Below are 23,130 nucleotides of genomic sequence, written 5' to 3'. Positions count from 1 at the left end.
CGCTTCCTCTACCGTAGATCTTCTGGTGTATCTGCTTGGTTGTGTTGGTGCTTTGACAGGACATCCGATCCGTGCTCGGATATTGCTACTACTAATACAGCTCAGACGGATTTTTTGGCACCGTGTGAATCGACCAGAACCCACACCATCAGTGGCCTCAACACCTTTCGTGTGACCTTGCCGCCCCCCAGTTTTCCCCTGAGCAGATTCATAATCGTACAGCATCGTTGGCAGACCCTTTGCACCCAATGCCGGTCTCATCGTGCAACCCGGAACACTCCCGTTTTCATGAGTGTCCATCCGAAAGCTACCAACTCGCTAGAGCTGGCCACTAGTGTCCCTTTTGACCAGCACAACGCGGCAAGAATGCTTCCACCACTCCGGGCGCAACCGTTTTTTACCCCCCATCCGTCCGGGTGACGGAGAAAAATTCAGCAAAACAAACTGCTGGACTGATTTGACAACGAGAACTGTCATTTGCTCTTGACAGTTCTCGCTGTCAAAAAAATCGAGCAGTGTGATGCGAGAACGCAAGAAAAGGTAAGCCAAAAAGCAAGTTATCGCGGTTAACGCGCCTTAAAGCAAGTTAAAGCGAAAAGGAGAAAGTGAACGCTGCAAAGGTTTGAAAAGGAAGCTTTATCGCTCGGTTAGCGCGTAAGTGACGTCCCCCTCGGTTTTGAAGCTTTTTCATCAAACACGAGGAGCGAACGAACGAGCTCAATTAGTTTTTACAATACGATCTCTAAGATATTATCAGCGAGTTGACCTCACAGGTTTCGTTGGAGATCCTCCACGGCATTTGGTCAACCGATGACGCTTTAAACAAACAAAACGTGAGTAGAAAAACATTTATTTCGTCGCATTTTGTAATATAAACCGTAATTCGAAAAAAAAGTCATCAAGAAAAAAAAATTGAGCAACACATCAACTTCCTAGTAAGCTAATTTCAAGTTGCAAATGTGTGTAGTTAGAATATATTTAACTTAACTAACTAACTTAAATATATTTATATGTTACTTCGTTGGATTTAGAGTTTGATGAGTTTCAATATGCTTTAATTTGTCTTATAGCATTTGGAAATGCATGCTAAAGTTTGTATTGAGTGTTTATTCATTCATTAAAAAGCTTTTAGCATGGATTTTCAGCATGCATCCCAGACAATACACATCCCAAAGCTTATGAAAATTACATCAGATTCTAGATTCAACGGAGTAAAAAAAATGTTCGATTGGGTAAATTTACGTAGATTTCATCGGAAATTTACATGTTTTCGTAGCGCTTTTGGTTCGGCACGATTACATTGGAAGGCACTTAAATTTACAATGAATTTGATGTAAATTCGCATCATAAATGACGTGCACTTTTGGTACATCATAAATGATGTAAATTTACCGGATTATTTTTTTCTGTGTATGACGGATGTGAGTGAATATTATTTAGATATAAGTGAATTGCGCTCAATTTTAGTTGAATTCTGAGTGAAAAAACACTGATATCTGACAGATGCCCCCTTTACCCATTTTTGAGTAGATTTGTTTTTGGTTAAAACTGAGTAGCTCAAAGCAACCCCCCACGAACGGTGCTCAATTACCGTGTTTTTCTTCAAATTGTTCAGCTCTCACACGTTTGCCGCAAACGTTTTTGGCTTAAGGTTCGCACACGCTGATCTAGGAGTTTACCGGCAGCAGATGGTCTCTGGGGGCCTCTTCCGTGGTTTGGCCTTGAACTTCGCGGTCACGCGATCGTGTTGGGGTCAGGTGCTATTGAAACTTTGGAAGCTTGTTTGTGGTTGGTCAAGTGGATTTTTACATCAGAGCAGTTCTCTCAGATTTCGGTCATACCAGTTTTTTGTATTTTTTAATCCGACTGAAACTTTTTTGGTGCCTTCGGTATGCCCAAAGAAGCCATTTTGCATCATTAAATTCTCCATATAATTTTCCATACAAATTTAGCAGCTGTCCATACAAAAATGATTTATGAAAATTCAAAAATCTGTATCTTTTGAAAGAATTTTTTGATCGTTTTGGTGTCTTAGACAAAGTTGTAGGTATGGATATGGACTACACTGTAAAAAAATGATACCATAGAGGCCATCAAATGCCAACTTTTCAGAAATTTCCAGGTTGTGCAAAAAATCTTTGACCGAGTTATGAATTTTTTAATCAATACTATTTTTTTCAAAAAATCGAAATATTGCTCGTAAAAATTTTTCAACATCATTTTCCGTTGTAAAATCAAATTTGCAATCAAAAAGTACTCCAGTAAAATTTTGATAAAGTGCACCGTTTTCAAGTTAGTTTTAGTTTTAGGTGACTTTTTTGAAAATAGTCGAAGTTTTTCATTTTTTTAAATTAATGCACATGTTTGCCCACTTAAAAAATTTTTTTTTTGAAGAGCTGGGAAAATTGTCTATATTTTGCTTTTTTTTACTTTGCTGATACGACCCTTAGTTGCTGAGATATTGCCATGCAAGTGTTTAAAAACAGGAAAATTGATGTTTTTTAAGTCTCACCCTAACAGCCCACTATTTTCTAATGTCGATATCTCAGCAACTAATGGTCCGATTTACAATGTTAAAATATGAAACATTCGTGAAATTTTTCGATCTCTTCGAAAAAATATTTTAAATTTTTTTAAACCAAGACTAACATTTCAAAAGGGCGCAATATTTTCGAAAAGATCGGAAAATTTCCCGAATGTTTCATATTTTTACATTGTAAATCGGATCACAAGTTACTGAGATATCGACATTAGAAAATGATGGGTTTTTTTGTGTGAGACTTAAAAAAACATCAATTTTCCTGTTTTTAAACCTTTGCATGGCAATATCTTAGCAACTAAAGGTCGTATCAACAAAGTTCAAAAAAGCAAAATATAGAGAATTTTCTCAGCTTTACAATTTTTTTTAAAGTGGGCAAACATGTGCATTAATTTAAAAAAATGAAAAACTGCGACTATTTTCAAAAAAGAGACCTAAAAATGGATTTAACGGTGCGCTTTATCAAAATTTCACTAAAGTACTTTTTGATTAAAAATTTGTTTTTACATTGAAAAATTAAGATGAAAAATTTTTGCGACCAATATTTCGATTTTTTGAAAAAAAAGTATTGATTAAAAAATTCATAACTCGGTCAAAGATTTTTTGCACAACCTGGAAATTTCGGAAAAGTTGGCATTTTATGTCCTTTAAAACATATAAAAAAAAAATTAAAAATAGTAGTAGTTTGCAAATCAAGTTTTAGTGATAAAAAGTTAAAAAAAAATCACCCAAAATTTTTTTACCGTGTATCATTTTTTTCAGTGTAGTCCTTATTCATATCTACAACTTTGCCCAAGACACCAAATCGATCAAAAAATTCCTCCAAAAGATACAGATTTTTGAATTTTCATACATCATTTTTGTATGGACAGCTGCCAAATTTGTATGGAAAATCATATGGAGAATCTAATGATGCAAAATGGCTTTTTTTGGGCATACCGAAGGCACCAAAAACGTTTCAGTCGGATTAAAAAATACAAAAATTAAAATTCCAAAAAAAGACCGATTTCGTGGAGAATTGCTCATCATAAAAATAAATTTATTTGATACAATTTTAATACAGATTACAAAAAATGCCAAAGCTTAACACATGTACAAAACAAATTATATAGAAATGAAATTACTTACTTGGTTACTGGTAACACTGCTCGACTAGTGAACTTGTTGTGATTGAACCCTCCAGATAATTAAGCAAAAATTAACCCGAAAACCACCAATAAATCGCCAGAGACATCGCTGTACCCGTTAATCACGCCTCGCTGTACGTATTGATGCTGAAAATCAGTGATAGTGCATGCAGTAAACCGAGTTAAGAGCGTTGGAAATTTCGAACTAATCTCAGTACACTGCACCACCATAACAAAACCGGGCCGCCCACCCTTCGAAAAGTGTGACATCCGCTTCTGTCAAACCACTTCATTGCATTATTGGTCGTCATACTGTTGATTTAGTTGCCGAATTCCACTCTTACTCGCAATTGTTGGCCTCGCCACCCAACAAGATCTGCTGCAATCAGCATAAATGCTGCTGTAATGCCACCACCGAGTCTCTGAACCAGCACACAAATTATAAGCACTGCCAAACAAAATCGCCAATTGTACATGTAACATCTGATGAGTCCAGAATAAAGATCATCGTTCTGCTGGTTGTTTTCATTCGTGCCGAAAGCCCGCCCCACACGTCGCATCCACCGTCTCGCCATCGTCTTCAAAACCTGGACGCCAAATACTTCGCCGTTTGTTTACTTCTTCGCTGCTGTCTACTACAAGAGATTCTACTCGAACGGAATAGGCGTATCAGTGTGGTAAGTTGTGCTGCAATAGTATTGGTACTTGCACTGCACACTGCCACACCACCCTGCACAAAATTTCAAACAACAGCGCCATCTGTTAGCGAGCACTGCCAACATGAGTTTAAATTTGGCAGAGTTGCCAGAACTCATTGCATCTATGAGGAAGGATTCATCAAACTGCCTGAAGGATGTTGTAGCGAGCCAACAATTTCTTTCGAACAAATTTGAAGAAATAGTGGGTCATATGAAGCTGCTACAAAACCAAATTCAGCTATTGCGGTCGGAAAATCACTGTTTGAAGCAGTCAATCAAAAATCTCTCGGAAAATGCCAAATCGATCACGCAAGTCGTCCATCAAGCGGAATTAGACATCGATTGCCAACAAAGGTCTGAACTGTCTACCAACGCGATTATTCTGGGCATACCCAGAACTGCCCAGGAAAACACAGACGACATTGTGCTGAAGACCTGCGAAGCTCTTGGATACTCTACGGCAAAGCACGACATGGTTTCCTGCTGCAGAATACCCTGTGCGAAATCAGAAAATTCACCGATTCGCATCACATTCAAAAGCGCGCACTGCAAGGAAAAATTGATGGAGCACAAAAACAATACGGTACCATGGATATCAGTGCAATTCAAAATCAAAAGCTGCCAATGGGGACGCAAGGTAGAGTAGTCATCCGAGATGAGCTGACACCACTATCCCGGAGACTTTTGCAAGAGTTGAAAGGATTACAAGCCGCCCTGGATCTTCGTTACGTATGGCCTGGACGTAATGGTGCTATCATGGTGAGAAAAACTGAAAAATCGAAGGCCATACCAATTCTGTCCCGTCACGACATACAGAAGCTGTTGCAAACCCGAAAAAGTAATCTGTGCAGCTTACCATGCAGTATCTACAACTAAACCACCATTAGTGCAACCCATTACGCAACCAACGCCTACGTAGGAAATCCTTTGAATCTGTCCCTTCCTGCCTCGTCGAATGTGATCAAAATTCTGCAGATCAATATTCGAGGAATTAATCGATTTGAAAAGCTTGACTCCCTGTGCCTATTCATACGCAATCTAAACACAGTCGTCGACGTAATCGTGGTTGGTGAGACGTGGCTTAAAGAAGCTCGGTCGCAGTACTACAACATACCAGACTACCAAGCTATCCACTCCTGCCGTAGAACGTCGGCCGGCGGTCTGGCAATCTTCATCAGGAAGGAACTACCCTTTGCAGTAACAGCTAACACAACGAACCAAGGCTACCACCACATCGCAGTCAAACTCCACGCGGGAAAAAATCAAGTTCTCATTCATGGGTTTTACCGTCCACCGGACTTTGATGCTGTTCACCTTGCCTCATCCATTGAAGCGATCCTGGCGAATGCAGATACAGCGGACCCGTGTCTCTTAGTGGGTGACATGAATCTACCGGTCAACAACCCTGAAGCTAGAGACGTTCAACAGTACACACAGCTGCTAAATTCGTATGGCATGGCGGTGACTAACTCTTTGTTACAAGACCCAGCAGCACCAACATCCTCGACCACGTGGTTTGCAGTGTGGCGAACTCATCCCGAGTTTCCAACTATACGATGGATTGTGACCTGAGTGATCACAGCTATGTCCTTACAGTGCTTAAACTCAAGATGGAGCAGGAACGGCGCACACTAACTAAGACTTGGACTAACTATACAGCTGTGAATGATGAATACCGATCATTTCTGCAAGAGTACCAACTAGACTTACTGGTACCAAACGAACGTCTGCAAGCCATAACAGAACGCTATGCTCTTCTAACAAAGAAACACACGCGAACGACGACGGTGGAGGTCAAGGTGAAGCATAACTGTTGTCCCTGGTTCAACTACGACATTTGGAAGCTGAGCAACATAAAGGACAAAGTGTTGCAGAAATGGAAGGCCAATCGACTGGATGAGGTTCAAACCGAACTCTTGGCTCGTGCAAATCTAAAGCTGAATGAAGCAAAGCGTAAAGCAAAGGCGAACTACCACTCGAGGCTGTTCTGTACAAGCAACCCAAAGCTACTCTGGAGTCGAATCAACGAGGTTCTAGGAGGTAAGTCGAAGGCAAACTCCAAAGTGCAGTTAGAAGTAAACCATGAAATCGTGGAAGACCCAAGCAGTGTCTCTAACATCTTCAACGACTACTTTGCCTCAGTGGGTGTTAATCTCGGCAGCCAGCTGACTTCTGACGGCAACATACACAAGTTTGGCACGATGAAGTATGCTACGCGATCCCTGTTTCTTCGACCAGTTACATCACTTGAGGTCCAGAACATAATTTTCGCACTAGACCCCAAAAAGGCGCAGGGTTATGATGGTTTCCCGGTTGCTGCCCTAAAAGACATAGTACTCTTCTAGCAAGTGTCATCAAGGACTGCTTCAACGAGTGTGTCAGTCAGGGGAGTTTCCGGCGTGCTTAAAGAGAGCTTTGGTCCACCCTGTCTTCAAAGGAGGCGACCCGACTAACCCGTCAAACTACAGGCCTATCTCAGTGCTTCCTGTCTTGAACAAGGTCTTCGAGAAGCTGCTTTTGCCAGAATCTACAACTTCCTAATCGCCACTGAACAGCTATATCGCCATCAATTTGGCTTCCGTAAGGGTTCATCGACGGAAGTAGCCATACTTGAGCTTGTTGACGAAGTTTCCAAAACACTCGATGATAAACTGTCTGCTGGCTCGATCTTTTGGACCTCTCCAAAGCATTCGACACGATAAACCACCAAATGTTGCTGAAAAAGTTAGAGTCGTGTGGATTACGCGGATTACCGAACGCCCTTCTACAAAGCTACCTGTCCGACCGCATACAGCAAGTCGTCGTGTCTGGAATCCGCAGTGAGATCCAGTTTGTTCGTTGTGGAGTTCCCCAAGGAAGCGTTCTCGGACCGCTACTGTTTCTGATCTACGTCAACGATATGTCTAAACTGCAGCTCCACGGTAAGACCCGACTCTTTGCCGACGACACCGCCATTTCGTACGCATGCCCATCACCGGTTGTAGTAGTACAACAAATGAAGGAAGACATGGAGTTAGTGTTCAACTACCTGGAAAACAATCTTCTGGCTTTGAACCTCAGCAAAACTAAAATGATGATTTTTAGATTTCTGCATTCACAATTGCCAGAATATCCCTCACTTAGTGTACGCAACACAGTCATCGAAGAAGTAGCATGTTTTAAGTACTTGGGCGTCTACCTCGACAACCGATTCAACTGGGACAATCATGTGCGGCAAGTTATTGCAAAGTGCTCATCACTGTGCGGAATCCTCAGGAGACTGTCTAGAAGCGTCCCACACCATGTGCTCCTGGAAATCTACTTAGCATACATTCACAGCCGTTACCGATACGCCATTGCAGTTTGGGGCTCGTGTCCCAAAGTCTACTTAAAAGAACTTCAAGTGCAACAAAACCGCTGTATTAAGGCTGTCTACAAGCTACCCTTTCTACATCCAACACGTGAACTCTATTCAATGCCACAGCACAAAATCCTGCCAATGTATGGCCTCTACACACAGTCAGTCGCAGTAATTATGTACCGGATCTTAAACAACGTCAACATTCATCACAATTGGGAGTTTGAAGCTGCTATCCACGACCACTACACCCGAGGATCAACTGATTTAAGGAGGACAGGATTTCGTACTGAACTAGGAAGAAGAAGATTCAAAATCCGAGGACCAACCCTATACAACGAACTCCCGGAAAACATGAAAGAAGCACTCACAGTCAATGAATTCAAAAGAAAATTAACAATTTATACACGTGAAAATTTAAACAACTTTATTGTACGTTAGATCTAAGCGATGAATTGAATTAAAATAATAAAGTGTTACCAGCTACACACCACAACACACAACACAACACGACACAAGAAAACACAACACCCATAACATAACATAAAAACCCTTTAAAAGAACTAATGTTCACTAGGGGAATTATGGAATGCATTATGAATTGAAATGAAATAAAGATTATTATTATTATTATTAAATGTTCTAATTATAAAATTAAAGTGTGACTAGTTTTCCTGATTTTTTATCCTGAAAGTTTTTATTTTGAAAATACGCGGCTTTCCGACTTTGAAAATAACCTAGTTCATTTGAAAACAAATTGCATCCATTAGATCTGCCACCTGAGTCCTACTGCAACCGTAGAAACGCCTCTCACATAACTCAGTCTAGAACACACATTTATTCTAACCGCGCAAATACTAAACTTTTCCGATAAGATAGCCATCGATCTCGATCGTGTTCACACTCCTAGTCGTAGCACCTGACCGGCCAAAGCAATTAGTCAGTTGAACGCCGCGCCGGTTCCCGTACACACGTAGAACATTGCGTGTCAAACACTTCTAGTCGATGTTGCTGCAGTCACGATTAGCAAACATGCAAATGTTGCAAAACCAGCGCTCGATTAGGGTGCGAATCGACTCCAATCAAAACATTGTTAGCGATTTGGTGCTTTGAAGTCTGCCGCCACCGCTACTGAATTAGTAGCTGCTGCGGCAATAGGGACGTGGCGTTACATCGTGCTGCCACCTGGTTTTTTAAGCGCAAGAGTGTAAAAGTGCTGAGTCATCGTCTAAAAATAGACGGCGTCCTATCTCACCCAGCAAAATGAAGTCGATAAAGTAGTCGGTTTCGATGAGAAAAAGTGGAAAACGTGGTCTAAAAATAGCGACGCCATCCCCCTATGATCTTCAACGAGCGATGATCTCATGAAATTTGCTGCTTTTTTACGACTTTATCTCTGTTGGTGTGGTTTGCTTGCCTTGGGTTGGGTGGCAATTGAGCCAAAGATCGGCTAACGTGAGTTTGGTAGCCTTTTCAAGCCGACAAATTGTAGATTTATGGCCTTACGGCTGGCATATGTCATCTGAATGACACCAGCGGTGAAATATTTCGACTGGGGATGTTAAAAAGTCATAAACACGATTTGGGCAAATCATTTTGTAGGTTAGTTTTCGAGGTAACGAGACTAACTGTACAAAAAACAATTTTAATTTTTGTAATTTCCCTAAACCACAACAAATTGCAAATGGTTTTAAAAATACCACAGAAAAAAAAACATTTTAAGTTTTGTGAAATTTGGGCAAATCATTTAATTCGAAAATGGTTTTGGCAGGAGATATGATCAAATGTTGAATTTCACACCACTGCATGAATCACCGTTCTCGCCATCGATCCGGATCTGCTCAACATGTTCTACCTTGATGTATGGTTTCACCAACCTAGAAAACCCGTGTGTCCTACTCGACAACCATGTCCACTTAATAGAGACAACCACTCTACAGTTTTCTAGCTGACAATCCCCATAAACCACACCAAAAATCGCGTCATCACAACAAATTAAAATCGCAAAAAATAATACTCACGACAATGTAGTCATCGGCCAAGTCTTAAAAATTAAAAGAACATAATCTGCGTGACTGTCATCTTAGCTGCGACTTGTGGACGTATCGCGATCATAACACCCTCCACGCCAAAATGAGGAACCAAGACAGCTAGAGCGTTGTCACTTATTAATAATCCCTTTGCGCTTAAAGCCAACGCTCGGTACCAAAAATAAGCCCTCACGAGACTCACGTCACTTTTAATTTTTGCGGTTTCGCGCCAAAAAAAAACCAAGCACTCAGGCTGAGGGTGCGACCCAAAATTGATCTTGACAGTGACATTTCTTTCCTCTCGTGTTACACCCCTGCGAGAAATAAAAAAAAAACTGTACTCAACAGCTGTTTAACTTTTATAGCGCATTTTTCTCGGTCGCGTTAATTTTTTCGCCAGACTTGTTCCGAGAAGGTCATCAAAACAGAGTGATTTCATGTCCCCCGGCCAAGGTCGAGGCACGGTTTTGGGTAATTATTGCCGAAATAGAACGCTCTTTTCTGAGGCGTAGAATGGCGTTTGAGTGGTGAAATTGAAATGCCATCGCGTGGTGCATTTTCGGGAAATTTGATACCCCGTAGGGGCGGTTGTTGTTCAATAACATTTCGTACATGATGGCAAAAACATTAGCGGAATGTGTTTTTTTTTTGCTTGAAGAGTGCAAACAGAAGCTGTCGTCAGACAAGTGAAACAACGGCGCCACGATCGGACGTTGTATCATGAGGTCAATTATGCACAAGAAAAATGTCATGCTTTTGACTGTTCAATCTCCTATTTTAAAATTTTTCTACTTTTTATCTTTTAATTTTTCAATTTTTCATCTTTTCAACTTTTCAACTTTTAAACTTTTCAACTTTTCAATTTTTCACCTTTTCAACTTTTCAACTTTTCAACTTTTCAAATTTTTCAACTTTTCAATTTTTCAACTTTTCAACTTTTCAACTTTTCAATTTTTCAACTTTTCAATTTTGCAACTTTTCAACTTTTCAATTTTTCAACTTTTCATCTTTACAACTTTTCAACTTTTCAATTTTTCAACTTTTCATCTTTACAACTTTACAACATTACAAATTTTCAACTTTTCATCTTTACAACTTTTCAACTTTTCAACTTTTCAACTTTTCAACTTTTCAACTTTTCAACTTTTCAACTTTTCAACTTTTCGACTTTTCTACTTTTCTACTTTTCTACTTTTCTACTTTTCTACTTTTCTACTTTTCTACTTTTCTACTTTTCTACTTTTCTACTTTTCTACTTTTCTACTTTTCTACTTTTCTACTTTTCTACTTTTCTACTTTTCTACTTTTCTACTTTTCTACTTTTCTACTTTTCTACTTTTCTACTTTTCAACTTTTCAACTTTTCAACTTTTCAACTTTTTGTACTTTTCTACTTTTCTACTTTTCTACTTTTCTACTTTTCAACTTTTCAACTTTTCAAATTTTTCAACTTTTCAATTTTTCAACTTTTCAACTTTTCAACTTTTCAACTTTTCAATTTTTCAACTTTTCAATTTTGCAACTTTTCAACTTTTCAATTTTTCAACTTTTCATCTTTACAACTTTTCAACTTTTCAATTTTTCAACTTTTCATCTTTACAACTTTACAACTTTTCAACTTTTCAAATTTTTCAACTTTTCAACTTTTCAACTTTTCAACTTTTCAACTTTTCAACTTTTCAACTTTTCAACTTTTCAACTTTTCAATTTTTCAATTTTTCAACTTTTCAACTTTTCAACTTTTCAACTTTTCAACTTTTCTACTTTTCTACTTTTCTACTTTTCTACTTTTCTACTTTTTACTTTTGTACTTTTCTACTTTTCTACTTTTCTACTTTTCTACTTTTCTACTTTTCTACTTTTCTACTTTTCAACTTTTCTACTTTTCAACTTTTCAACTTTTCAACTTTTCAATTTTTCAATTTTTCAATTTTTCAACTTTTCAGCTTTTCAACTTTTCTACTTTTCTACTTTTCTACTTTTCTACTTTTCTACTTTTCTACTTTTCTACTTTTCTACTTTTCTACTTTTCTACTTTTCTACTTTTCTACTTTTCTACTTTTCTACTTTTCTACTTTTCTACTTTTCTACTTTTCTACTTTCTACTTTTCTACTTTTACTTTTCTACTTTTCTACTTTTCTACTTTTCTACTTTTCTACTTTTCTACTTTTCTACTTTTCTACTTTTCTACTTTTCTACTTTTCTACTTTTCTACTTTTCTACTTTTCTACTTTTCTACTTTTCTACTTTTCTACTTTTATACTTTTCAACTTTTCTACTTTTCTACTTTTCTACTTTTCAACTATTCTACTTTTCAACTTTTCAACAGTAAACTTCTCAACTGTTCAACTTTTCAACTTTTCTACTTTTCAACTTTTCATTTTTTCAACTTTTCAACTTTTCAACTTTTCATCTTTTCAACTTTTCGACTTTTTCGACTTTTTAATTTTTCAAAAGTTCTTAAAGAAAAGTTGAAAAGTAGAAAAGTAGAAAAGTAGAAAAGTAGAAAAGTAGAAAAGTAGAAAAGTAGAAAAGTAGAAAAGTTGAAAAGTTGAAAAGTTGAAAAGTTGAAAAGTTGAAAAGTTGAAAAGTTGAAAAGTTGAAAAGTTGAAAAGTTGAAAAGTTGAAAAGTTGAAAAGTTAAAAAGTTGAAAAGTTGAAAAGTTGAAAAGTTGAAAAGTTGAAAAGTTGAAAAGTTGAAAAGTTGAAAAGTTGAAAAAATGAAAAGTAGAAAAGTAGAAAAGTAGAAAAGTAGAAAATTAGAAAAGTAGAAAAGTAGAAAAGTAGAAAATTAGAAAAGTAGAAAAGTAGAAAAGTAGAAAAGTAGAAAAGTAGAAAAGTTGAAAAGTTGAAAAGTTGAAAAGTTGAAAAGTTGAAAAGTTGAAAAGTTGAAAAGTTGAAAAGTTGAAAAGTTGAAAAGTTGAAAAGTTGAAAAGTTGAAAAGTTGAAAAGTTGAAAAGTTGAAAAGTTGAAAAGTTGAAAAGTTGAAAAGTTGAAAAAATGAAAAGTAGAAAAGTAGAAAAGTAGAAAAGTAGAAAATTAGAAAAGTAGAAAAGTAGAAAAGTAGAAAAGTAGAAAAGTAGAAAAGTAGAAAAGTAGAAAAGTTGAAAAGTAGAAAAATTGAAAAGTTGAAAAGTTGAAAAGTTGAAATGTTGAAAAGTTAAAAAGTTGAAATGTTAAAAAGTTGAAAAGTTGAAAAGTTGAAAAGTAAAAAAGGAGAAAAGTTGTAAAGTTGTAAAGTTGAAAAGTACAAAAGTTGAAAAATTAAGAAGTCGAAAAGCTTAAAAGATGAATAGTTGAAAAGTTGAAAAGTAGCTTTCTGACATACATTCCAACAGCTTTACAAATTCACATTCCAACCCTTTCAAAGTGCAACATTCAGCCCACCACAAGGGGTCAGAAATTCCAAAACACTTTCCACACTTCCTCAAAGTCTTTGCGGCGGCAGATTAATCGCAACCAAGTGCGATACTTTCAACCATGGTGTCTAATGTAAATGCCTTAGCTATAGCTCTAGCTCCAAGTCCACACAGTGGCGTAATAAATTCAATCGGCCGAGCAATTTTTCGTTATTAGCACGCTTGTTTGCAGTGCACTTCATGAAATCCCCTCCTGGCTCCCCCTCTCTAGCTGCACGTGTGAGTGCTATGCAAACACATACACATGCATGCAGGCTTAAATTAAAGTGACTTGACTTAAGAGGGTGCCCTTTTTCCTTTTAGGTACTTTTAGATTTATCTGGGTTGCTTAGAAATTGCTTCATTTTACTGATGGATTTAGAGAGATCAATTGAATTAAGGGAAAGATTAATTGAAAAAATTTCAATTAATATATCAACGATTTGACGTAGGACTACGCAACTGTTTCCTAAGGTATGACGTAATGCTCAATCTGCCTGTGTTATCAAAACTATGTTCTTAGCTCAACCTTTAAAACGGCGATAATTGCCCCCTCGAGCAATTATATCCGGCCAGCCGAGCCGGCTGCTTCAAGGTTAAATTGTCAGCTAATAAATTTATTATCGTCCCAACGTCGTCGTCGTCATCGTCGTCTAATTGCAAACACTGTGCCGGGGGACGTCAGCGAATTCCAGCCCCTGATGTAATCAAACGGTGATAAACGTTTGCTCTGCTGATTTGTTCGAGAATCGTTTTGCTGAACAATGTTGCTGTTTAAGTTACAAAATTACATTAAAAAAATTAAAAGAATCATTACCATGAACGTCACAAAAAAAAATTCAAGAAATATTAAAAACCTGAATTTTCAGCGACAAAAAACATTCAGAAACATACTCACTAACGTCATAAGATAGATACATGGAATTGATGAAGTCTTGATAATTACCTGAAAAGAAAAGAAAAAAAGGAGTTTAGAAAATCTACTTTATTGTGTTTCTTCGTTTCTTAGATTCTTAGTTTCTTAGTTTCCTAGTTTCTTAGTTTCTTAGATTCTTAGTTTCTTAGTTTCCTAGTTTCCTAGTTTCTTAGTTTCTTAGTTTCTTAGTTTCTTAGTTTCTTAGTTTCTTAGTTTCTTAGTTTCTTAGTTTCTTAGTTTCTTAGTTTCTTAGTTTCTTAGTTTCTTAGTTTCTTAGTTTCTTAGTTTCTTAGTTTCTTAGTTTCTTAGTGTCTTAGTTTCTTAGTTTCTTAGTTTCTTAGTTTCTTAGTTTCTTAGTTTCTTAGTTTCTTAGTTTCTTAGTTTCTTAGTTTCTTAGTTTCTTAGTTTCTTAGTTTCTTAGTTTCTTAGTTTCTTAGTTTCTTAGTTTCTTAGTTTCTTAGTTTCTTAGTTTCTTAGTTTCTTAGTTTCTTAGTTTCTTAGTTTCTTAATTTCTTAGTTTCTTAGTTTCTTAGTTTCTTAGTTTCTTAGTTTCTTAGTTTCTTAGTTTCTCAGTTTCTTAGTTTCTTAGTTTCTTAGTTTCTTAGTTTCTTAGTTTCTTAGTTTCTTAGTTTCTTAGTTTCTTAGTTTCTTAGTTTCTTAGTTTCTTAGTTTCTTAGTTTCTTAGTTTCTTAGTTTCTTAGTTTCTTAGTTTCTTAGTTTCTTAGTTTCTTAGTTTCTTAGTTTCTTAGTTTCTTAGTTTCTTAGTTTCTTAGTTTCTTAGTTTCTTAGTTTCTTAGTTTCTTAGTTTCTTAGTTTCTTAGTTTCTTAGTTTCTTAGTTTCTTAGTTTCTTAGTTTCTTAGTTTCTTAGTTTCTTAGTTTCTTAGTTTCTTAGTTTCTTAGTTTCTTAGTTTCTTAGTTTCTTAGTTTCTAAGGTTCTTAGTTTCTTAGTTTCTTAGTTTCTAAGGTTCTTAGTTTTTAGTTTTTAATTTTTATTTCATAGTTTTTAGTTTTCTTTGTGACATTTTCACCAAAAATTTAAATTTCAGGTGAACTGCTAAAGTTTTTATATGCAAAACCATCCTGAATTTTATTCATTTTCTGAACAATGCAGTGTCATTTACACACACACGGGGGCAATCCTCATTAGCAAACAATGACGATGCCACCTTTAGGGTGGCATCCCCTTGCGATCCCCCTTGGGAAGCTCACCCCTTCTACAAAAAAAAGAACTCACGTGCGCGAGTACGCGCGATAACTTGAAGATTTGCCGTTGCTTGTTGTTACTATACAAACTGCTGCCACTGCACATTAATTAACCATCGACATCCTTTTCATTATCTACCCGGCACGATCAGAATTACATTTTGAAGCGATTTCGTTCGTTTGAATGAACGAGGGGTGAGTCAATTTCAAATAATATTTTTTGGATTTTTTAAAATTAATTTGAATTTGGGTAGAGTTATGTAGATGTGAGATTACCTTAAATAAAAAAAAACAACAAACCAAATAAAAGCTAAATTAATTTATGAAAAAAAAAACTATAATTTTATTAAATCGACGCACCCCTCGTTATTAACAATATGTCACAAAATTACACGAATCATGGCCATGATCACTGACTGTCGTTGATTGTGGGGCGCGGGTGTCTCTAGTTTAAGAGGTAAGGTCTCCGCGAAGGGGTCCACCGATTGGAGTGGGGGTGGAGAGCGGAGGGGTCCATAAGTGAAAACAATTAAGAGCAATATAAACAAACGGCGCGCGCATAAACACGGTATTAATTGTGGCTCGCTCTGTGTCGTTGTCATAGAGAATGTAGAATTATAAGTGAGTGTGGACCCCTTGGCCCTTTGAGCTTTGTGTGGTGGTTCAAAGTTGCACCCATGTTGACGGAGGGCGACTGGGGGGAGCGGCGTCAATTGACACTGGACTGATTGAGACCACAGGCGATGAAGGGGGCAAATTGGTTGTTGGTGTGTAAGGATTTTTTTATGTTAGTTGTTTTTAAAAGAACTTAAAATATTAATTCTAATTTAAATACATTTTCGATTTTTTCACTATTGGAAATGATGATTTAAATTTTTTAACCATAAATTCTAAAAAAATCTGAGATTTATTTTGAATCCAATTTTAAAATGCTTATATTTGTTATTATGACCTGGGCGCTGAATAACGTCTTGATTCGAAATCCGGACACTTAGTACCATATTATTTTTGTTATAGCTTGCAAAAAATCATGTAATAAGTTGGAAATGTAGAAATATCATCAGGATTTAGTATAAACAGTCAGTTTTAAGAGAATACATGCAAAATAAATTCTCTTTCATCAGAATTTGAAAATTAAAATGACTTGTTGTGCTTCAAATCCCGGACACTGATAAAAGCTGATTCGAAATCCGGACACTCGTTTTTGCTGATGAATCGCACAAATTTGGACTGATATGTTAGTGAATGGCATTCTTTAGGCCTCAAATAAGCTGTTAACATCAAAACAATCGATAGTTTATAAAAAAAGGCTAGAATTTAAGAAAATCAAAAACATAAATTTCTGCTTTGCCTTCCCGGTGCTTTGGGCGCCTATGAAATATTTCCGTTGAAATGTTTCGCATTTTTGGTAAACTTATTATTTTATTCAATTGTTTTGGCATTAACTACAGCGTTCAAACAAACTTTAAATGAAAATTGATGTTAGAATTCATCAAATAATACAGTTTTGACATTCATAATGCGAACTTATATACAAATAATTGATAAAACAAGTTGAAGTGTCCGGGTTTCGAAGCGTCCGGGAATTCGAATCATGACGTTAGCGGTTTGCAAAGCAGACTCAATTTAGAACTGTCAAAGTGGAACCAATTTACTGTTCGCAAAATGCTCCCAAGAAGTAGCAAGTATTGTAATCTATCAATAATTTATTTTGTCAGGAATACAAAAAAGTCTGTGGAGTCCAATTTTTGAAGAATTCAAAGTCAATTAATCTTAGGAAGAGGATCGAAATCGAGATTGGCATAATTCGTCGCTAATATTTTAAGAGCTTTTTCTCACTCAAAGCCTATGTTTATGACGCAATTAGAAATATTAACGACGAATTATCAATAGCTATGGATCGCACCTGCGACACAATATTTAATAATCTTACTCTGATATTATGATTCACAAATTTCCACCCACCTCTGACGCAATTTTTCATCACGTGAAAATCAAAAAAAGGCCTCTTTTGGCCGCTCATTGTTTAGCATACCAACAAAAAACGCACGAAGCACATAATTTTTAAGCGAAAAGTCTAACATCAACAATTGGGTCCTAAAATGAAGCTTAGATTGCTGATATTATTGTTTACAGCGATAAAGCTTATTTTTCTGAGTACAATGACCCTTTGTACGACCACAAAAAGTTTAAAATGGATTTTTAAATCAATTTTGAAAAATTTACCTCGCGGTCCTTCTTGACAGAAAAGCTCCTACTTGACAGCTCGTTCCAAGGGGACCATAGTTGATCCATCGAAAAAATGTTGTCTTGTCAAAAAAAAAATTGCATTAAAATGAAAAAAAGTGATCAGAAATGTTTTTTAAACGTGTTTTTCACCGTTGTACATAAAAATTGACATAGGGCTTTAGTACCCAATTGTTTCAAAACAAGTCACTTCAGCAGCAAAAAAATATAATACGCTTGAGCTTGAGCATAGCCTTCTACTTTGTTTATGTTTACATTTGTAGTGCAGTTGTATTAGTGAGGAGCATTCGAAAATCTCGTTACGCATTCTGTATTTTCAGCACCCAGATTATGACGATAGAAATTTGACGTTCTTTAGAGTTTCAAGCATAACAAGTTTTAAAAACTGTTCAAGCTATTGAAAAAATCAATTGTTTGAGTCTACAATTTAGGAAATATTTTTGCCTTCCTCACCTCACTGACAAGGCTATAAAATCACTCGAAAAATGAACTTCTTAAATACGACTCCTAGATATACCTTCACGTATATCTATCGACTCAGAATCAAATTCTGAACAAATGTCTGTGGGGATGTGTGTAGACATGATTTTTTTCCACACGATTATCTCAGAACTGGCTGTACCGATTTTGGCTGGATCCGCCTTATTCTGTTCGTTTTGGGGTCCCCTAAGACCCTATTAAATTTTATTCTGTTTAGTGAAGTACTTTTAAAGTTATGCCAAGAAAAAGTTTTTTTGTAGCTACAAAAAAGGGTGATTTTTGCATAACCTCAAAGGCCGGGTCTTTTTGCTTTTTTGACTTTTTGACCACGCGGGGGATTGGCAGCCACACCCCCTTGTATAAATTATGTTGCTGCATCATTTTGTCTCGACAAAGATTTACACGAACTTTTTACTGAAATATGTAACTCATGAGCTTTTCACCTTTATTTTGAAGAGTTGGTAAAAAAAGAATTGAAAATTGCTGTTCAAGTAAAATCAATAATTAAAAAAAAAACAAATGAAAAAAAAATAAAAAAAAACTCTTAAATTAATTTGTAAATACCACCTAAAATACAACATGAATGCGAGGAAGGCACCAACCACCTTGAGGTGGATTAAGTAACGTTTTTTTTTATAAAATCAAATTCACAAAAGATACCTATTTTTTAATTAAAAAATACCTTTTCGAGATATCGTCAGTCAAGGTATGAAGGTTGGACAAGCTAAGGCGGATCATTCAACTAAACATTTTTTTTATTTGGCTTAACCTTTGTAGGGGCCTTTCCTATGACAAAAACAAATGACATTTTGTAGCATTTGTTTGCCCATACAAGGCATCATTGATTTATGTTTTACAGATTTTTACCTAATTTCTCGGAAACTACGAGAAAGTTTTGAATAGCTTGCACAAGGTAATTGATATCGCATCAGAATCAAAATTTTAAATTCTGTAGTTTTTTTTTGTTGAAAAGGTCCAACAAACCAAATTTCCAGTTTTTGCTTTTTGGGTGTTTTTGAAACCGCCTTGAGTCAGGGGTATTAAAAAACACTCAAAAACCAAAAAATAAAAAAATGGTTTATTGGACCTTTTCAAAAAAAAAAACTCCAGAATTGTTATAGTTATAGTTTTTCTGTGATTATTGATGACCCTTGAGAGTTTTTGTGCAAATCGTTGATTTTTCATTTTAGTTTCTTCTGAAACATTTTAGAACATTTAGCCTAATTATAACAAGTTAACTAATTTTGCATCAGAATGATTTTTTGCAATCAAATGCTTCAATTGGAATTGAAAAATAATATTTATTATTGATATGCACCTAAGTTACTTTTTTAAAAATGATATGCTACCTAAGTTACTTCTTTTAATTACGAAAAGTTTGATACGCAAAATAGATAGGTCATCGCTGAAATTTTAATGCTATCACAGTTTTAGTGAAAAAAGATGTTTTTTTCTCGTTTTCGTCAATTTCCTGTTCTTGTGAGTGGCGCGTCGAAAAATTCAGTTTTTATTATCAAAAAAAAACGTGTCTCGGAAAAGCACGATTCGACATCGCCAAATTTTTTATATGTTATGTGAAAATTTCCGAAGAATCCGTTAACAATATTTTCAGTCATTAACGCCTTTTTAAGTTTTCATACGACTTTTTCAAATGTTAAACTAGATTTTTCACCTTTTCACCTTTTATTATCACCTTTTATTTATTATCACCTTTTATTTGCGTCTAAGTCAGCAAATGATTTTGATGATGAAATGATTTTTATTTTTGTGAAAAAAAAAAGTTTTTTTTCGAACCACCCTAAGCACAACATAGGTCACCCTAATGGCCAATAAAAAAAATACGGGTCAAATTATATTGGCCAAGGAACCCCCAGAAATTTTTTTTTTCAAATAGAATATTGCTGAATATTAAGAAGCCTCAAGATTTTTAAAGAAAAATCCTTCCAATAAATGGTAAAAATTGGGTATCGATGTTTTAATCCCAAATTTTGCTATTGATTTGTGTTTTACAGATTTTTACCCAATTTTTCGGTAACTACGACAATGTTCTGAATAATTTTAACAAAGCTTCACGGAAAAAAATCTCAATTTTCGATTTATTTACGTATTTTTGCACTAGAGAATGGTGCAAAATCTGGTACCAAAAATATGAATTGAGAATGAATATGAAAGAAGATTTTGGAAAAAATATAAATTTATGCAAAAAAAAAAAAATCATTTTCAAATGGAAAATCAAATTTGCAATCAAAAACGACTTTTAACATTTATTTTAGTAAAAGTGCAACGTTTTTAGCTATAGGAATTTTAAGGTTTTTTTTCGTTACATTTTTTTCAGTTCCATCTAATTAGTCCTCACTCACTCACTCACACTCACTTACTTACGCATTCACTCTCTTTCACTTACTCTCTCACTCTTACTATTTCACTTACTCTCTCACTTTCATTAAATGTCTTACTCACTACCTCACATACTCACTGACTCACTCACTCACGCATTAATGTTCACAGACACCTCTCAATTTTTAATAATTTTTCGATTCTGAGTCGACATTTTGTCGATGGCCAAAGAGACTTATGGCCATTGTACATTTTATTTCAAGTTTTTCTAAATTTTCCCAAAATATCGCGGGACAAAAAAATACAGCTCAAAACTTAAATTTCCATTGAAAAACTTGTACAATTGTACAATCAAATAATTTTTTTGCAAATTTTTAAATTGTCATAATCTTGACATGTGAAACATGTTAACGACTTTTTGAGACCGTGTTTTATGTTTTGTATTAAGTTTTTTTTTAAATAAATTTGTTTGTTACATATTTTCAGTAAAATTTTATTTTTTCATGTTGTGTATCATTTTTTTTAAAACTTTAATTTTGTTGAGTTGCTTTTTTATTTTTCTTGTCACAAAGTCATAATCTTACACCAAAAATCCACTTTCATTTCCACCTTCATATGCCGAAAAAAACCATTACTGAGCAGTTCTCTAGGATTTCGGTCATTCGATTTTTTTTGTATTTTTTAATCCGACTGAAACTTTTTTGGTGCCTTCGGTATGCCCAAAGAAGCCATTTTGCATCATTAGTTTGTCCATATAATTTTCCATACAAATTCGGCAGCTGTCCATACAAAATGATGTATGAAAATTCAAAAATCTGTATCTTTTGAAGGAATTTTTGATCGATTTGGTGTCTTCGGCAAAGTTGTAGGTATGGATATGGACTACACTGAAAAAAATGATACAAGGTAAAAAAATTTGGTGATTTTTATTTAACTTTTATCACTAAAACTTGATTTACAAAAAACACTATTTTTAATTTTTTTTTTTGATATGTTTTAGAAGGCATAAAATGCCAACTTTTCAGAAATTTCAGGTTGTGCAAAAATCACTGACCGAGTTATGAATTTTTAATCAATACTGATTTTTCAAAAATCGAAATTTTGGTCGTAAAATTTTCAACTTCATTTTCGATGTAAAATCAAATTTGCAATCAAAAGTACTTTACTGAAATTTTGATAAAGTGCACCGTTTTCAAGTTATAGCCATATTTAAGTGACTTTTTGAAAATAGTCGCAGTTTTCATTTTTAAATTAGTGCACATGTTTGCCCAGTTTTGAAAAAATATTTTTGAAAAGCTGAGAAAATTCTCTATATTTTGCTTATTCGGACTATGTTGATACGACCTTTAGTTGCTGAGATATTGCAATGCAAAGGTTTAAAAACAGGAAAATTGATGTTTTCTAAGTTTCACCCAAACAACCCACCATTTTCTATCGTCAATATCTCAGCAACTAATGGTCCGATTTTCAATGTTAATATATGAAACATTTGTGAAATTTTCCGATCTCTTCGAAAAAATATTTTGGAATTTTCAAATCAAGACTAACATTTCACAAAGGCCAAACATTCAATATTACGCCCTTTTAAAATGTTTGTCTTGATTTGAAAATTCCAAAAATATTTTTTCGAAAAGATCGGAAAATTTCACAATTGTTTCATATATTAACATTGAAAATCGGACCATTAGTTGCTGAGATATTGACGATAGAAAATGGTGGGTTGTTTGGGTGAAACTTAGAAAACATCAATTTTCCTGTTTTTAAACCTTTGCATTGCAATATCTCAGCAACTAAAGGTCGTATCAACATAGTCCGAATAAGCAAAATATAGAGAATTTTCTCAGCTTTTCAAAAATATTTTTTCAAAACTGGGCAAACATGTGCACTAATTTAAAAATGAAAACTGCGACTATTTTCAAAAAGTCACTTAAATATGGCTATAACTTGAAAACGGTGCACTTTATCAAAATTTTAGTAAAGTACTTTTTGATTGCAAATTTGATTTTACATCGAAAAATGAAGTTGAAAAATTTTACGACCAAAATTTCGATTTTTGAAAAATCAGTATTGATTAAAATTCATAACTCGGTCAGTGATTTTGCACAACCTGAAATTTCTGAAAAGTTGGCATTTTATGTCTTCTAAAACATATCAAAAATAAAAAATTAAAAATAGTGTTTTTTGTAAATCAAGTTTTAGTGATAAAAGTTAAATAAAAAATCACCAATTTTTTTACCGTGTATTATTTTTCCAGTGTAGTCCGTATCCATACCTACAACTTTGCCGAAGACACCAAATCGATCAAAATTCCTTCAAAAGATACAGATTTTTGAATTTTCATACATCATTTTTGTATGGACAGCTGCCGAATTTGTATGGAAAATTATATGGACAAACTAATGATGCAAAATGGCTTCTTTGGGCATACCGAAGGCACCAAAAAAGTTTCAGCCGGATTAAAAAATACAAAAATTAAAATTGAAGAAAAAAGACCGATTTCGTAGAGAATTGCTCTACTTTAAGAACCCAAGTGCCAACATTTCCGCCTACACACTTTCCGCTCTTCATGCACTTATGTTTCTTAAGCTTTTTTTTTGTTTTGTTTTATTTCGAGGCCACACAGATCACCAAGGTGTGATAAAAAGCCCACTCTTATTTTTTGGTGGGCACCACCTTCAAGTAACACCCACTCAATTAGAGGCTCTTTTATTGTTCCAGTTTAAACGTAAGAGCGAACGATTTCCAAAAAAAAAAAAATCCAAAACTGTCCACCCAAGCCCAATTTCGTCGAGTTGCAACATGTAAGAAGAAAATTCGA

The 23,130-nt window shown here is 35.2% G+C and overlaps 1 protein-coding gene across 11 annotated transcripts in view; it reads right to left on the bottom strand.

Moving 5' to 3' along the window:
• The window catches only part of LOC6037355 (tensin-1), a 447,484-nt gene that overhangs the window by 129,764 nt on the left and 294,590 nt on the right, over positions 1 to 23,130 (bottom strand). The window lies entirely within an intron of this gene.

This window comes from Culex quinquefasciatus, chromosome 1 (assembly GCF_015732765.1).
Source record: "Culex quinquefasciatus strain JHB chromosome 1, VPISU_Cqui_1.0_pri_paternal, whole genome shotgun sequence".
NCBI classification, from domain to species: domain Eukaryota; kingdom Metazoa; phylum Arthropoda; class Insecta; order Diptera; family Culicidae; genus Culex; species Culex quinquefasciatus.
This window is presented reverse-complemented; position numbering and strand designations above follow the sequence as displayed.